Source organism: Cupressus sempervirens, chromosome 11 (genome assembly GCF_028749045.1).
Source record: "Cupressus sempervirens isolate cs-2001-9-10 chromosome 11, ASM2874904v1, whole genome shotgun sequence".
In the NCBI taxonomy this organism is placed as follows: Eukaryota; Viridiplantae; Streptophyta; class Pinopsida; order Cupressales; family Cupressaceae; genus Cupressus; species Cupressus sempervirens.
Genome location: NC_143128.1, coordinates 170,899,016 through 170,918,342, shown reverse-complemented (window position 1 = coordinate 170,918,342; position 19,327 = coordinate 170,899,016). Strand labels below are relative to the sequence as shown.

Below are 19,327 nucleotides of genomic sequence, written 5' to 3'. Positions count from 1 at the left end.
TTAAATAGTCAAAGTTAAATTTTTTTCCCAAGCTTAATTCTTCCCTTAATGTGTGATGTTTAAAAGTAGCTAGAAGAGAGTACTTGTAGAAGCTAAAACTCTAATTTTTATTTGTTTAGGTTTTTGTCATGTCCTTTTTGAACACATGAAGTGTCCAATTATAATATTATGCATATACAATGTATCCCTTAACCATCTTACCCATTTTCTATCTATCATGTAGCTCCCCAACGTAGTAAATAAATGCTTGGATGTTTCTATAAGGAGAACTGCCTTTCTCAACTAGCATTTTAGCCTTTTTCTATAGCTCCCGAGCTTTCATTCTCATCATCTTCCCTTCCTCATCCACCAAAAGCTTTATTGCCAGTCTTTTCACAACATGCTCTTCTCCCACGCCATCTTAATGTGAGAAAGTTTGTTCTACAATACCCAAATTCTCTACTAGAAGCTTATTGTTAAAGGGCTGCTCTACAAAAATTTGCCATGTGATCATGGGGAAACCCAGGCTTATGGTCTCCAGTGTCAAATTCCATCTGTTGTGGCTTAGAAATGCAGCTATAGAAGGATGGGAGAGGATTAGGAGCTGCAACACCCAACCCCATATGACCAACCCTCTGTCCTTTGTCTGCTCCTTGAATCCCTTTGGGAGGGCTATATCAGGAAGGCACAAGGCACTTGAGAGCCCATATGAATGCCTACTTTCTCTCCTCTAGCCCCTTTGCGAGCACTTTCATCTATTTTTTTTAAAGAGACTACTCGTTCCCAAAATACACAAAAACTAGTGAATTGGAGTTTCAACAGTCCAACCATAACAAGCACTCTGCCTCACATACATCTATTACCTTTCTTTGACCTTTCCTTAGGTGTTACAAGTCAAGCATTTGACTCCCTCCATCTCAAAAATCTTCCTGGGAAGAATAGGACCAATGCTCCATATAGGCCTCTTAATCAAGCCCTTGATATGATTAATCCTCGATGAGTCCAACTTGTAAAATTTTTTGATCTCATCCATTATGAAACTTTGCATGAGATTCATGTCCTAATCCCACATGGTGAATGATAGATCGAATTTACATAGCTTGAAATGAACGAAAGGTCGGGGACCTAGAAATACTCATCATCACCTTCCACATTCTTCTGTGGCATGTTCTTCAAGAAGGAGTGCGTAAAAGACATGGCATTGGATTTATGAACCTAGGATATAAAAATGTTGCTTATTAAACAAATGGGAGGAGATAGGGAATTCTAGATCTGATCCTCTACATTTTTCATCTCCTGCTCATGAAGCTATCGCTTAAATTGTCTGGCCACCTTGTCAAATGACTTTAGGTGAATTGCACTCATATCCAGCATAATTGTATTGAACATTTTGATTCCTAGAGGAAAAGCATCGATGGGAAGTGAAACTAGTTGAATGTGAGTGCTGGGATTCGAACTCTTGATCACTTGTCCTACTCAAGGCTTCAGACTTACAACATCACCAAGTGTGGTTACATATGAAACAATGAGTCCATGGGAGGCGAGAAGGTTTGCGAGCTCAAGAAAAGAAATATAACCAACCTCATTGCAATTGAGACAATTGATAGTTATTTTACCTTTAAACTTGCCTCTACTTGTATAAAATATCCTTGCTAGTAGTGCTTCAAGTTTATCTACATCTTCCTCATCTGTATCACTGTCACTGGATACATATTTTTCCTTTTTCTTCTTCTTCTTTCTCTCACTAGGTTCTTTCAATGACAACTTAGCTTTGAAAGTAGATTCCATATTTTCAGGTTTATAGTTATCAAAGTTAGATAGCTCAAAAGTAGTGAGCCTACCTACCAAACCTTCAAGACTTAGAGTATTCCCTAGCATACATCTCAGTTCTTGTATTGTAAAAATTCCAATAGCATATATAGGCAATAGTTTTCTCAAAACTTTGCTTATTATTGTATCATCATCTATTGTACCAGTAGCTCCTCTTATTGCATTAATAACATATTTTATCCTTGAGTAATATTGACAAATATTTTCACCTTCTTGCATTCTCATATCATCAAAGTTACTTCTAAGACTCTTAGATTTGGCTCTTAAAACATTCTTATGACCTCCATAGATAGTGTGTAGAGCATCTCACTTTTTTTTGCACTACCAAGAATTTTGATATCATCAAACTCAGCATGGCTTAGGACAGAGGCAATCTCCAATATTGCCTTTTTGTGTTCATTATTCTTTTTTAGATCTTCAGCAGTTAGGGCTCCAACAAGATCAGTATACTCAATAGTAATGGTAGATTGTGCATGATCTCCAAGTCCTCCAAGGTGTAGCTTCATCAGACTTTTCCATGCAAGAAAGTTATCTCTATTAAACTTGGGTACTTCTCTTTTTGACATCTTGATCTTTGTGCTTCTAGTACCTTCAAACTAGTCCTCTTAAGCAGATGGCTCTGATACCAATTGTTGGAATTCTTTAGAATAATTGAGAGGGGAGGTGAATCAATTATCCAAGGTCCAGATGTATAAATAGAACTTTTTATAGCACTAATAGAATTTTGGCAACTAAATGACTATGTAACTAAAACTTTTAGTCATATGACTAAAACTTTTAGTCATGTGAGTAACAGTGATCAAACACTACTAATATTTTACAATTTATAAGTATAACTAACTAAATAAATGACTAATTTAGTCATTAGATAAAATCACAAGGTTAGACAAAGATAAGTTACTAAATAAATGATGAAATAAATAACCAAACAATTGCTCAGTAATAATTAGTCACCCAAATGACTAAATGAATGATTGATGATTTTTGTATTATATTAATACTTTGTTTAACTTTCTTAGAACCTTGTTTATAAATTTAATTTACAGTAATGTATTAATAGGACAAATTCATTGATGAGTAAAAATGATTTATGTTATTTTTGCTTGTATGCTATTTTTTTATTTATAGCATATATGTTTAAAAGCAACTTGATTTATATAACAATTCTCATAATTATAAGAGCCTATAACACAATGTTAAATTGTGAGCCTCTCTTGTAGGAGGTCATGGTTTCAAACCTAATTGAGCTTAACACATAATAATAATCAATCTAAATAAATAATAATAAAATCTAATTTTTGGCTCATTACCTATCAAAAACCCAAAAATAAAATAAAATAATTTTCATGATTCTTAATTCTTAAACATTCAAGTTAAATGTTGTGATAAGATAAAACCAAAATAACTTTTCTAATTTTTTGATAAAGTTTGGTAATTATTTAATTTTAATTTATTTTAAATATGTTATATATGATATAAAGATATTATTTTTATTTTTATTATTATTAATTATTTTAATTAATTAATTTTTATTTTTCTTTATAATACATAAAATTAATTAAAAATAATTAATTAAATGGTATTATTGAATGGTTATGATACATTAATATTATAAGTTCAAAATATTATTTAATTATTTTTAATTTTAAAAAATCTTAACTTATATGGCTTTTCTACAAATTCAACATAGAGAACAACTATTTAAATTCATGTTTATTTTCTTACAATTTACCATTTTCTTATAGGCTCTTGTCTAAAAATGATGTCTCTAATTGATTAAACTATTATAGATTAAATATTTTTTTATTGGTATCTAAGCTTTTTAATCATAAATATGTATTTCAGAAATGATCACTCATGAATGCATCCTTAAATTTACATAAATTGTAATCATATTACTAACCTTATATCATTTCTATAGTAATATTTGACACATATTATTTATCTTTTTTAATTTAACACAATTTAGCAAAGTGGAAAATCTCAATTTAAACATATAGAACATTTTTTTTTTTTTCAAAACCAATATCATTTACCAATTAGTCACAACCACTACATTATGGTCTTTTTGAAATAAATCTACATAATTAAATTATTAAATAAACCATTTATTCTTTTAATATCGTTGTAAGTGCAATTGGTAGTTTCCATTTTTTCTTTTCATCTGTTCATCGATGTAGTTTCAATAAATTTTCTTTGAAAGAAAGTACTTTCATTTGGATTTTAGAAGAAATTATGTTTTCTTTCAAAGATAGCTCCACTACTCGAGGGCACTCCACCGCCTCGTCCTCCCCAAATTTTGATTCAAGAATGGATTCGTCTGAAGTGCAAACATGGCATCACCGCACAAGGTGCGAAGGGCGTGAGGGCAAGAACAAGGAAAACCACAAGTCAATGACGAAAGTGAGCAAAAGCGTGTCTTGTGTCAATACTCAGGGGATCCGATCGGATTCTCCCCGAGCTTGATCCCCCACAACTTCTCAATGTCATATATTGCAATCAGGTCAGAATCCAGATAAATTACTCTCTCCACACAAGGCGGCAGAACATCTATCAGATAAATTTGAGCGTAATTCAAAGGCTTCTCCAAAGCCTCCCTGACAGAGCTCGAAATGAGGCCATCAACTAGGGTTTCATCCAAAACATAAAGCTTAAAGTTGAGGTGAGAGACCAGAAAATGGAAGAAGAAACTTTCAGGGATAAGAAGCGTGTTTGAGAATGGACAAAACGACGGCCATGGATCCTCGCAAATACTCCTCGTCCAAAGTCATGGCTATGTGCACATAACCTGCCGCGCACAAGGAGCCCTTCCGAACAGGGCACCCCTTCCCATTGCGAAATGCCAGAGAAAATGCTATGAGTATGTCACCATGGGAAATGTAAAGGGAAAGGGCTCAGCCATCGACATTGCACAGGTTGTTCAAATCCACTCCTCTCATATCCCTTTGAGGTATATCATACTTTCAACCTGCAATTTCAATATTTCTACCCAACTGAATTATGTTTTATTTTCATGTACACAGATCTATATGAAATCCCTTAGGTAAGATGAAGGTATAGTTCTGGTCAAGTAGGTGGTAACTTACAACACAGCGTAGCCCTCTTCAACCCAGGCAAAATGCATTGATTTTCTTGCTGCAAACTGATGAACAAGCACAACAATGATTCCAAGTATAATGAGATGAAAGTGTTTCCTGACAAGAGAAGATCTGATGATGGATCATTGAGTATGATTCAGAGCTTTAAGAATAAAAATATTGTAACACAATCACACCCCGATATATTATGCTTATTTATCATGGATTGTGGAAATCTGCTGACTTTAATAGAAGACTTATTAAGTGCCACATTCACAGATTTTGTCAGCACTACAATTATAGTGGTGTTACACAGAGGACCAAATTTCAATTCTTATGTTGCAGATTCAAGATAAGATTTTTTCCTCTGCTTGTACTAGAGACTGCATTTGGTAACTTCCGGTCAAGTGAAACAACTCTGGTAGAGTGCACAAAGTGCTTGAATATATCCATGCCATTTTAAATCAAAGCTCAAGGATGTCGGACCTAAATTGACATAGGCTTTAGATTACAGTTTGAAAACATGAGGCTAATATAATACTATCAGACAACCCCAAAACTGTGGTCACAAGGATGAAAACCAAAAAAGTTAGAAACAATAAAATGAAACTACATATCTGGCATCATTTAGAGCTATTAGATCAGAGTGTGACTGACTATTTAAGGCACCATACTAACTACAAATGGCTCTACCTACCACTTTTACAACCCTTATAGAATTTGTCTTCATTGAACATGGTTTTTATCATTCTTGTACAGTAAATTGCAATCATTATAGTGTTTTAATATCACATGTGTGTTGATCGTGATGTGGATTGCATTTTCAAATTTCTTTGAAAAATAACCTATACATACTCTAATATGAAAGAAAACCTGCTCCTAAGCTATTGCTAAAGACATCAAATCTCTAGATTAGGCACTTGAAGCTCAAGAATTCACAAAAAAGTTCATCATAAATTAGACATGTTTGTGTTTGACAAAGACACACAATGGTGACTACATATGGCAAGTATTATTGAAGGAGATTTATGGAGCAGAATACTACAAGGTTACAATAGAGTTTTCTGTTTCTATCCATATCTAAAGAGAAAGGTCAAAGCTAAGATCGAAAAGGAAAATTGAGCACTTGAGGCAAAGTGGGCCTTAGAGAAGCATATATTGGCTCTCAAAAAAGATCAGGTTCTGAGATTGATGTCCCTTGTGTTGATAGACTAAAAAATCCAATTGATGCAATAGCATCCAATGTTGCGTCTCTTGGATTGATTTAGAATTGGATATTGTAATATTGAACAGACCCAGTTAATTATGCTCACTGTACTTGAGAGGAGTGAATCTGAATTTGGAAAAGTACTAATAATCTTCAAATTTGGAAGAGTTCATGTTTTTATCATCATTACATTATACTATTTCTATTTGACTTTTGTAGAAGATGTAATATTCAACTTCTCAGGATTATTTTCTGAAGCAACTGTTTGGAAATTTGCTTTAATATTTGACATTTTAAGCTTTGGCGTTTTGTTGAATATTTTCATTAATTTTTTACCAATTTTTTGGTCTTCTGTCTTCAAATTGAATCCCTAATTCTCATTTCTGCTTTGACTTACTTTCTTTGTTGGAACCTTCTTTCTTTGTTGGAACCTTAAATTTCATTGTGACACATGATATTGATGTTGACTGGCCAAATTTATATTTTTGTAGGTTTCAAGGCTCCAAGAACAGCTGCAAGCTGAGAGGGATCTTAGAGCAGCATTAGAAATTGGACTGAGTATTTCTTCAGGACATTTCACTAGTTCTTGTACAATGGATTCTAAGGCCCGATATTTTTATTTCATTATTATAGATATTTATAACATGTATGGTAGAGGATATGTCATTAAAAATTCTTTGTGGGACTAAACAGACGTGGGAAGAGCTAGAGGAAATAGCACATGTAGAAACAGACGTTGCAAAGCTAATGCAAAATGTTGTTGAACTACATGTTCAACTGAATCAGCAGCGCCAACACTATGGTTCACTATTTAAAGAAGGCGACCGTTGTCAGCATGTAAAGATTCTTCAAGCACAGCAGTAAGATGATTCATATATTTAGTTATTTATCATTTTTCTATAAGCAAACAACCTTCAGATGTCAACCTTTTGTAGCATCATCCTAAATATGACTTTCTATCTTGCTTATAGTTGTTTGTGGTGTTAATTATTTGGTATCTAGAAGATTTGGGGTTTTATAATTGTTAACTTGCCAAAAATGAGAACTTGCCCAGTCTTGGGAAAAAAACTCAGTAACTTAAAAATTTGCTTAAATTAATTAGAAATGCACTTTTTTTGAAAATTTCAATAAGGAGATGCATCCAATGATTCAATAAATGAGTATCTAAATGTATTTGATATATATGCCACCCCCTACTATCCACTTACTTAGGCCCGCAGCCCCTCCACCCAAAAATTTGTGCCCCTATCCCAAAAGTCTATGCAACACTAGTAAGCATTAAATTTTCAATAAGCTATTTGGACAGGTCCATACTAACCCTCACTGCAAAAGAAAATTGTGCCAGTCACATGTTATAATAATTTCTCTAGAAATCTATTGTGTTCCTTGTAATAATGGTTGAATGAAATATTGACAAAGAACTCTTTTAGTGATACTACTTCCTCTCATGTGCTCTTTATTTCCAAAATTTTAGTCAGCAATCCTAATTTTCTATAGTTCATTACCTTCACAAATTTCAAATCTTCCAAAAGTGCAAGCCCTTCAGCTTTATTGTTGGATTTTGACTATGGTAGAAGAATACTTCTTTGAAAAGTTGATCATTGGAGTCTTGTACCATTTCTCCTGCCTTTGCTTGTCCTCAATTTTTGTTTTCTACTTTGTCAAAATTAAACTCAAAATATCCCTTCTGAAGAGAGCATCACTTACTCTAAATACGGTCTTTCACGTTTTTGATTACTTAGCCTAGAGAATTAAATTTCCGTGGACTAGTTGATGTCATAGTAAAATTTCTTCCTAGGTGGAAACAATAATATATATTCAATAAGAAACTATCAGTAAAATAAACTGTTCAACAACTATGATGATACACTATATTTATTTTTTCTTTTCCCACTAAATTGAATATAACAAGATTTACATATAGAAATGGTGAAGGCCCAATACTCTGAGGAAAGTGGTTTTGTATAAGGTGTTTAATTCGATGTATGATCTGAGATGACCTTGCAAACTCAATTGAAAAAGACTAAGTTCTTTATAGACTAAATTAATACTATGATTAATACTTGTTATGACTGCTTTGAGTAGATAAATTGCTACTATTTCTAATAAGATGGGCAAATTCTGCAAGTTGATTAAGTGTACATATGCATATATTGATAATAATCAATATTTTCATTATATATGTACAACCTCCAAATGTTATGAGAATCACTGTAATAACTAGATATATAATTTGACCTTCTTTGATATGACAATAGAACTATGCAATGAATTTTCTTACAATGCTATGTCTGATATAGCCAGTTTAACAGAACAAAGATGATTTGGTGATATGCCTGATATGTCAATATGCTTGAACAATCACAAGGTGTTGCTATATCTAATAGAACCATCTGTGTGAGCAACAAAAGATGGTGATATTTCTTAGAGCGATGAAGTTTCTATGTCTAATATGAATATATATTATTGCAACAATAATGGTGGCATCTCTGATGCACATTTGGATGCCTGCAACCAGATTCACCAACAAGGCAAGTGCTAGATCTAAGTAGATCTGAATAGAATGAACTAGAATAAATAAAAGTTTGAATTATGTTGAATGAGTGGATGGGAATGCTTTGTTATACTTTGAGTTTGAAAGGATGAGTTAGGTGGTTAAGGACGTGTCTCATGTAGTAACGATGAGGATTTCATGTCCTATGGTATTGCTATGCTTTGGATAGTAGTAATGATGTTTTGATCAATACATTATTAACTATTATGAATTAGACTATACCTACTCAAGGCAATTGGATTTGTCATATGGTTTTCCATTCTCTAACATCGATGAATAATGATTGAATTAGTTATATACAATGTATTTTAGTTAATTTAAGTTCTCAACTATATACAATAGTATTAATAGAAAAATCTTTGATTTGATTTTTGTGCAATGAGTAACTCAGTTGCAAATATTTGTGAGGGGAAAGATTACTTAGTTGGCCATATTTTTGGGATACAATGGTAAGTGATTATGTTGTGCCTCCGGTGTATTTAGGAATGTTTTTGGTATACTTTGAACTACTAGCTTTTGCTCTTAGTTCTTCTATAGATCCTATAAGAATATCTTTAAAGCTAGTCACTTATCATGATTTTGGAAAACTTTTTAATGAATCAATGCACATATAAGAATATTTTCTCTTATTTGATAAACTTTGTTATAAAGATAAGTGCATAGTTATTTGATTTTGATATACAAAGAATAGTGTTGTTTATGGAAAACAAGTTTTAGGTCAATATTTGTTGTAGTTGGTAAATAATTTTTTATAATGTTTACTGTATTACTGCTTGTTGTAAACACATTTCATCGAAAACAAGTGACAACATTGAAGAATGAATGGTCACATTCAAGCCAAATTCTCTTTGGGAAAATGTTACTTCAGAGGAAGTGGCTACCATAGATCCAATTGCAAATATGTCACGTAACGATGTAATTTTATTAGACAAGCCACATAATAAATTTATTATAATAAGGAAAACATGCCACATTGTCATGAATTTGTCAATGAAAATATTATTTTGATCTTTATATTATGCATTTAAAAACATTATTATTTTTTAAAGAGTACTAGCTCAATGGAAGAGCACCTACTTTACAAGTAGGAGGATGGTGGTTCGATTCCATCATGCCCTAATATGATTAAATAAACTATCAAATAAACTAGCAAATTAACTACTAAATCAATTATCAAATATACTATCAAATTAACTACCAAATCAATTGTCAAATATACTACCAAATCAACTACCAAATATGCTACCAAATATATTATGAAATCAACTACCAAATCAACTACCAAATATACTATCAAAAATGCTACAAAATAAGCTACTATTCAATAACAATTAACTACCAAATAAACTACCATTTAATAACAATCAAGAACCAAATCAATGACCAAATTAAGGATTACAATAGTTTAGTCATAAATTTGGTTGCTAGATTAATGACTGGCAATAAACTACCAATGGCCAGTGATCAAAATTGGTCATATATCTACAATTCTTAGTAGTTTATTTAGTGATATAGTGTTGTTTCTGTACTAGTGTAGCTTAGTGAATCCATATCTATAAAAAGAATTTCATCACATGCATGCATCCATTAGATTATGCAATCACTCAAACTGGTAGCTTACTATCAAATGAATTTGAAGAAATGTAAACATGAAACATAATATATTCAATAACACATTTGATATAATGATTTAATGTGGAAACACAATTTGGAGAAAATCACTAGTAACATGATACTCATTCTCACTCTTCTAAAGTGATGCCTTGTGAAAGGCCAACCCTATTAAAGGTTACAATGCACACTATTAAATGTGACCTGGTTAAAGGATTTCAATCACCCTATCAAGAGTGAGCCTTGTTAGAGTACTTTAGCCCATTCACTTGGAATGTCACCCAATTAAAGAATTTACAAATGACTATTAGGTCAACCTTAATCCAAAAGATTTACCTTAGAGTGACACAATTATTAGAGAGTAACAATAAGGCTTGATCTAATAACAACTTACAACTCTATTTGCAAATTATAGATCTTTTTTCAGTCCTCCATTTTGCTTGGCTTTCACGCACTTTAGCTCTAATAGCTTGTTCACCCTTCAAGAAACCATTCCCTTAAGCCTTCTTTCTTTGCTTGTCAATGCAGACTCTTCTCTTAGATCATTGAATGAAGTAATGTCCTAGACTCCTTGTCTTGCTTTGTTTCTCACTCATTCCAACCTTGCTTTTGACTAGCCATCTCTATAAATAGAGAATTAAGATATTTTGCCATTCATCCTCCTTCATCCAATTTAGGGTTAGGACAGATTAGGTAGCACTCAATTAATCTACCCCTCATTTTATTTTATTCCCTTCTAAAAACTTCTCCTTCAATCCTCTCTAAATTTGCTTAAAATGGTTTACCATGAATTTTGTGCCACCAGCTCATCAATCTTATCTTTCACATGGTTCACATAGTCTAAGAAATCAAACTTGTTCGCTCAAATTCATCAAATTCTCAATCTTTATCATAATGTTCACACTTAACATTAACTAGTTTCTAATGCTTAGCATATACTACATTGCTTGGCATCCACTACAAAATCACTCAGCATGAACTAAAGTTTACTAGTGCTCAGCATCCACTAAACTTTACTCAGCATCAATTATTTCACTTCTCTTACACTAAAATTGACTTTGCTTGGCTCCAATTGATTTTTTGCTCAGCTTGCACTAACTTTACTCAGCACCTACTGTCCACACAATTAAGCTTGGTAGACAAACTCCATTTAACTTGTTCTTCTACACTTAATTAGTGTAACCAACCTTTGCAACCTTAAGTGGATTATCAATGCACTCTAATATCACTATCTTAGTTGATTCTTGTACTCCTTTTCCATATCATAACTCAACCTTTCCTCTAGGTCCTATTATTACATCATTTTGATCAAATCCTCTTCATCAATCAAACAAGTGATACTATTTAAATTATATATAAGCAGTTGTCTTACCACCAAATAGCAGGTTTGTCATCAGGTACTAAAAAATGATTGAAACATAATTAACATAGTTGCATCCATATGTTTTCAACACCCAATTCCCTAAAGCCATGAAGAAATCATGGTAGGAACTCATTGGGGATCCATTCTTGTATAGATGGTCAAAACAAGACCAATGCAGAAAGTATTTACAAATGAATTTCAAAACCTACTTAAATGAACACCTAAAAAATTGCAACTTGAATAGAAAAGTACTGTAATAACATAAGAAGAAAGGATCCAAAAAGTGATTATTTCAATCCATTATTCCATATAGGAAACCAAGAAACTCTAAAATTGTTAAAAACTGGGTTGTAATTCATGGATCCACTTGCACAAAATTGTCAATTACAACTCCCAACCCTTGGGATTTGTTTACTTGATGGATTTATAAGTTTCTCAAGAGGTTGCATGTATTTTTAATAGCAATCAAGCTCTTTCTTGTGATATCCAACTTTCTTGTCAAAAAGTTGTCAAGCAACTTTTAAAAAATTGCTGACAACTTTGACAACTTTTCATTCCTTCACTTGGGAACTTCCAAACCTATCCATTATGGTCTATTAATTATGTTTAGGTATAATTCACCCTTCAAAACATCAATTTGCATGATTTTTCCTATTTGACAACTTTTTCACAATTGACATCTTTTTCCTTTCTTGCTCCAAAAAGACATGTAGGATCTCCAACTCATGCATTAGGATGTAAAAAAATCATGGAGGAAAAGATGGGTTCAAGACCATACCTTCCTCATGCTCCCGTGGTCGTAGACGTATGACCCATAACACAAGCTACACTCACAAACACACCAAAATCTCCTAGACTAGAAACTTTACCTAGGAACGAACTCAAACAAAGAGATGACCTTAAAAAGTTTCAAAATCACACTCCTGACATTGCTAGAGTCACTACATGCCAAAAATCCAACTAGAAACTAAAATTAAAGGCTTTGACTAGGTGCTCCTACACCAAATACTTTGTGTGAGTAGCTCAATTTTAGTTTAGTATATCACCAACAAACAAATGGTTAGACTGAGAGAGTGAATCATGTTCTAGGGGACATGTTTCACATGTAAGTGATCAATTGATAGAAAAGGTAGGAGGACTATTTCTACTTGGTAGATTTTTCTTACAATAATGGGTACCATAGTTCTCTTGGCATGTCATCTTTTAAGGCATTATATGGTAGACCATGTTGTACTCTATTGAGTTGGGATCATTTAGAGGACTTAGTAGTGTTTGGTCGTAAGATGCTTTAGGATATGAAGAATCAAGTTGTTCATAATAAAGAGAATATTTGGCTATTGCACAGGATAGGGAGAAGAATTATGTAGATGCCCATAGGTTTAATCATCAATTTTCTACTTGTGACAGGGTATTTTTGAGAGTTCAAACATAGAATAGCCCCACTAGTTATGGAAAAGGCTCTAAGCTAGTCCCATGCTTTATAGGACCTTTAAAGATCATAGAGTCAATCAGTTTCTTACATAGCCTAGTATTTCAACCTAGCCTATCACACATCCATGACATTTTTCATGTTTTTATATTGCTTGACAATATATTATCGATGTGACCCATACACTTAATTGAGATTATTTATAGGTTGAGGATGGAATATTTCTTTGTAGTCCATTCTCATCCTTTTAGAATCATAGGATGACCCTTAGAGTTCAAGACATAGAACAAGTAAGGGTCCAATGAGATGCAAAAGATGAGACTTTGACTACTTGGGAGGATGCCACATGATTAAGAGAGATGTACCCCTATCTATTTGTGGGCTTCTAGGAGTAAGCCTATTCCTAGTGGGGGAGCATGTAGTGCCTCCCATATTTGCATTCTATACCATGGCTTATTTTTATTTGAGAGATACTTTATGATATTCATTTATATATGCATTTGAGATGCTTCAATGATTTGACATTATTTTGATTGCTAGTATCATAGTTGATAGATGTTAGATTCTATATTATTCAATTTGATCATATATGCATCATGATGCCTTATGATGATATCTATTTGTAGACATATTTAGATATAAATTCTATTTATGGTTATATGAATAACATTATCATATTTTAGGCAGATGTGCCTATGTTGCAAATATTTTCTCTATTCTTCCAATAAACTCTTATTGTGATGTAAATTAATTATTTAAATGCAATATTTGAATGATTTTAATTAAAAGATTATTTATGCAATTTCATGAACCATTGCTTTGGCAATATTATTATTTTGTATCTACACTTGATCGGGTTGTTTATTGTGTAGGACTTATATCCCTAATAGTGACACATGGAGTTAGTGATTTGGTTGTTCATACTAAGCCAATGCCATCCCTTTATGGGTGACATATCTATTTTAATTGAAATAATAAACCCTCTAATTAATTTCTAAAATTTTATTCATCATGCATTTGTGTCTAGACCTCTGAGCACGTCTATGTATTTAGGAATTTTGTGTGGTCATGGAAATTGTTATAATAGTTTGATTTAATTTTTTAATGGGGAATTTTCTAATTGATTTAATTTATTTTTAATTGGAGCTAATCTGTCATAGTTGAATACCATTTAATCAAAATTTCCTAATTCATTTTGGTTAAAGGGGATATAGTTACTTATTTTAAGTTTATTTCTTCTTTTAAACACCACTTTGTAAAAGTTCATATAGTTCCCAAAGAGTGAGATTTTACTCACTTCTCACATTTTAATTCAAAATTTGGAGCAAATCCTTAAAAAATCCCTTATGAGCAATTGATATTTTGTTTGTTTCAGAGGTGCTCTCTAGGATCATTGTGAGAATAGGATTATTGGATTTGGAGTGGGAAACTCCTTCTTTGTTGATTATTTCATCATTGTTGGCAGTTGTGTTGTTTTGTTACATGTGTTCTTATTTAATCTCCTTTGGCTCTGAGGTAGGGCTCCCTTATTTTATTGTTTCAAAACCATTTTTCTTTCAATTTTTTATAGTAATTTAATTAAATATTAAGAACTAATGTTCCCCTCCACTTTGGTATGCTAGTTCTACCTGGTTGGGTGGGTACAGAACTATGAGAGTTTTTTTAAGGTTTGATTTGAAGTTTTCTAGTGAATTGCCACTTGATTTTGCATACAAACTAGAAATTTGATTTCTATTTGATTTTAGTGTTTGAACCCTATTTTTTGAAATGGTTATTAATTTTGTCAATGTTTGAGAATATTGATTTTTGAGCAATTCTTGCGTCACCTCATTTTGTGTTCTCTCCAATTTTCTCAAGTTTTCTTGGCACATGTTTTGGTTTTAGATTTAGAATGTACACTAGATTCATAATCTTGTCATGATTATGTTGTGCCATCATTGTGGATTTTGTCAAATTCACACTTCCAATAATATATGCGTTTAAGTGAATTTTATGCTTAGCATTTCTTGTATTTTTCTCATCCAATCCTTGCTAGTTCTTGATTTTATAAAGTTATTTGTGTTCACACATGAGCACATGCATATACATATGATGGGATCTTATGAGACTAAATCTCTAAAATTTAGGGTTGTTGAGAGATTTTTCATTTGGGGTTGGGTTGAAAAATTGCATTTATTATGGGTATTTATTGTGTAATGACCATGGACATATAGGGTAGATTTTTGTAGTGGCTTATTTTGTTTAACCTAGCCCTGAAATTACTAAAAAGGTATGATTAAGAGGTTTTAAGAAAGTGATAATCAAATTAGTAATAAGGTAATAGAACCTAATGATATTATATAAGAGAACATTCATATATAGTAAGTGGCCTCCTGAGAGAATTGATCCATACGATTTGAGAACTCAATGCATGGCCTCCTATGGAAGTTGAGTCATGCTAGGTATGTATCCTCAGAAGGGAAGTTGATCCATACCATATGTTGAAGTTGATGAAATATCAACCCTATAGCTCCCAAGAATCACTTGCGTGCAAACATTTGTCATAGAAAGAGATAAGCAAAAGCTATGGAGGCTAGAATTCCCAAATCCACAGATGAGACATTCTTGATGAGCAAAAAGAGAGATTTCTATAATCAAAAGTCAATGAATAAATTAAAAAGTGATCAATCCTTATAAAAGGAGATCAAAACCCTAACACGAATCTAACTTAGGTTGTATGATAATAATTAATAAAAGAATTAATTTTATTATATGCCTAATTTTAGCTTAAGTAAACTAGAGATAATAACTAACTTAATAATTAAATTAATATGCTTTAATTAATAAGAATAAACTTTATTACTATAACACCCCCCCTTAAGATAAACTTAAGGAGTAGCTAAAAACCTAAAAACTACTACTGAAAGTAAATTTGGGTCTTGGTAACAAGGCTTGATGAGGTACCCTAGCACAAAAAAGCCTCTAAAAAGAGTAGAAATAGAGAAAACTACACAGGAAAAACCCTACTCCAAAACAAGATGAAATAAATGTTGAAAAGAACTAGTGAAGGACTGAAGAAGACTCCAAACTAGGGAATGTTCTGAAAGACAAGAATAGAATATGATCATGAAGAACACCACTAAAGCATGAAGCTGCAAACACTACTAAACTACTACTCTAAAGAACCTCCATTATATAGAACATGACTAGGTAGAGGAGACTGAGTCTAAAGAGTTGATCAATCAAAGATGGAAGGTATCAACATGGCCTCCAAAAATAGGAATGAAAGAATGTCTATATGGTAAATGATCCATCTCACCGAAATGCATTGGTACCTAGCCACTACAATTGCCTATTACATAGGATCAAAAACTAAATACATAGTTCACTCCATCAAACCAAGAAAAAAATAGAACTAGCATAAGCCCCCTATAATGCTAAAAGGTAAGACATGAACATTGAAACGGAATGCAATATCTCCTATGGAAAGAAAAATAAGGAACATCGAGAGTGCAAAAGATGTACAAACACCTATAATGGCTCGTGCCATCAACACGTCATGAGGGTAATATCATGGAAGGAACATTCACTTGACAAAGGAAGATGATGAATATGGAAAACATGAAACCCCCAAAGGCACTTTATAATGTAGTGTGAGTACAACAAAACACAGAGATGTGTGAGATCCCAAAATACAATAGAGTGACACTTTGTCTTAGTGTGTTTGGAAAAATACTACAAAAGGATGTCAGAAAAGATAAAAAGAGACATAAGGTTGACACAAGAGATAGTTCAACCCATGAGAAATCATTTGAAGCAATTAAATTGATCTACGGGCTAGAAACAACCAAGATATCCAACAAAATGTAAAATAAATAAATAAATAAATTGAATAGAATGTGTTTACAATAGAATCAAGAAACACAACTAGCGTCAAGAGAAATATCTCTAAAATAGCTTTCCAACAATATAAAGAATTCCCAAATTGGATATCAAATGCTCAAGATGTCTCCCAGAGTGCAAAATAGAACCTCTTAATTTGACTGCATAAACTTGTAGCTGAACAACATCAAAAATTCAAATAAACTACACCATAAATATAGGCTAAGAATCCTCTTTCTGACGATATCTCATTTGCAAAAAATGGAGTCTGAATGAGTAAGTCACGACTAAAAAACTACAGCTAAGTCAAAAAGAGCTAGAAAGGCAAAATAAACAAATCATTTCCTTAAGATCCGTACCAAAATGCATTGGGAAGCATACCCAACAAAACCAAATTATTGATTTGTGTTCCAAAAACTTCAATTTTTCATGTCAAAAAATCCTGATATGTATGCAAAAAATCTCAATTTTTTTACCATAAAATCTCAATTTCCCTGCCAAAAATCTTGATTTTCATGCTAAACAACATTGATTGTGGAGCTGAAAATTCTCAAAATTCACAAAATCACTATCTCAGGAAATGTGCCCAATCTAGAACCAACATTTTTTTGCCTTAGATTCTGGCTATGTCAAAATTGGATAATTTTTATATGAAAATAAGGGTTTTTGGGTGCTCTAAGGTCAATGGTGAGGTCTATTGGGCCTCAAACTACATTGAAAAATGATGTACCCTGAGATACAATACAAAAATATCTAAAAATTGAAACCCTCTTAAAGAGAAAAGTAGAGATCTAAAAGCCAAGCCAAAACTCTTATAAATAGAATAGAGGTATGAAGATCTAGAGCTCTGATGCCATGTTGAAGTTGATGAATGATCAACTTCATAGCTCCCAAGAATCACCTACATGCAAACACCTAGCATAGAAAGAGAGAAACAAAAGCTATGGAGGTTGGAATTTCCAAATCCACATATGACAGATTCTTGATGAGAAAAAAGAGAGATTTCTATAATCAAAAGTGAATGAATAAATTACAAAGAGATCAATCCTTATAAAAGAAGATCAAAACACTAATAGGAATCTAACCTAGGTTGCATGATAATAATTAATAAAAGAATTAATTATTATATTCCTAAAGTTTAGCTCAGCTAAACTAGAGATAATAAGTGGCTCAATAATTAAATAAATATGATTTAATTATTAAGAAAAAAATTTATTACACTAACACCAGATATAAATTTGGTTTTTCAATGCCAAGAAACTTACACTCTACTAGAGTCCCTACTGAGATACCCCATAATGTTTGACTAGAATCTATTCTACTATATTACCTCATTATCTTAGTTTCAAGACCTTGTTCTACATGGCATGATTGTTAGCCTTGGATGGCTATTGTGTTTGTCATAAAATCACTATCTCCATTAGCACAATGGAAGTGCACCTATGAGGATCATGTGGTTGTGAAGCATAGATACCTACACAACTTTTAAGGATTGGTGTACATAGTTGACCTTTCTCCAACTAGACCAGAGCTGATGGCTTACTTTGTTTCTTCAAAGATTCTAGAGTACGTACCATTTTGATTTATGTCTTGGTTGGTGCTTTGATATAATATTTAGAGATAGCATCTTATGATCATTTACGTCAATACACTCTGATGTTTCTTATTTATATTTTGTACATTGATGATGTGGATTATATAGATATGTGTTATGATGATATGTATGTTAGTATGTTAGGATTTTTGGATTTCATTCTTTCTCTTGAGTGTTCACTCCTAGAGTTTGGTAGTTCTCATGCTCCCTATTGTAGAGGTTGTAACCCTATTTTCTTTAAATTTTATCTTTTTGGCCTTATTTTCTAGACTGGGAAATGTTAGGATAGAAATTTTGGGCAACACTAGAAAAGTGTTGCCCTTTACTTATGTGAAATATTACCCTATCTATCATTTCCCTCCACAATGTTAAGTTCTCAATCTTATATTGTCAAATTAGTTTGCATCATATTCATGTATGGAACACTTCTTTATGTTCTTTGCATAGAATTATTCTTAGGGATCAAGTATAAGAATAAGAGCTTAATAATAAAGCAAGTGACTAATGAGCATGAAGAGATGCAGCATGAGCTTAACAAGAAGCTTCCACTCCCACCAAATGTAATTGATCTCAAAAGGAATACATCCTTCAATGTTCCAAAATAAATTGTGTCTTTCATCATTTCATCCTTGGTCTCTACAATCCTAAGATGTCATCTTTCATTTTCTAATATGAATTTACAACAAACAACATAGTAATTTTCTCAAAGTAGAGATGATCTCTTAGGGCTTGTTTGGTTGGTGGAATAGGAATAGAAATTTTTGAAAACATTTTCTATTCTCCATTTGGTTCATCAAATGGAATAGGGAATAAGAATACATA

The 19,327-nt window shown here is 32.4% G+C and overlaps 1 pseudogene; it reads right to left on the bottom strand.

Annotated features, from left to right (window-relative positions):
- Positions 1–208: 208 nt before the first annotated feature.
- On the bottom strand, positions 209–4,642 carry LOC149528737 (UDP-glycosyltransferase 73C4-like; annotated as a pseudogene).
- Between the last annotated feature and the right edge of the window lie 14,685 nt (positions 4,643–19,327).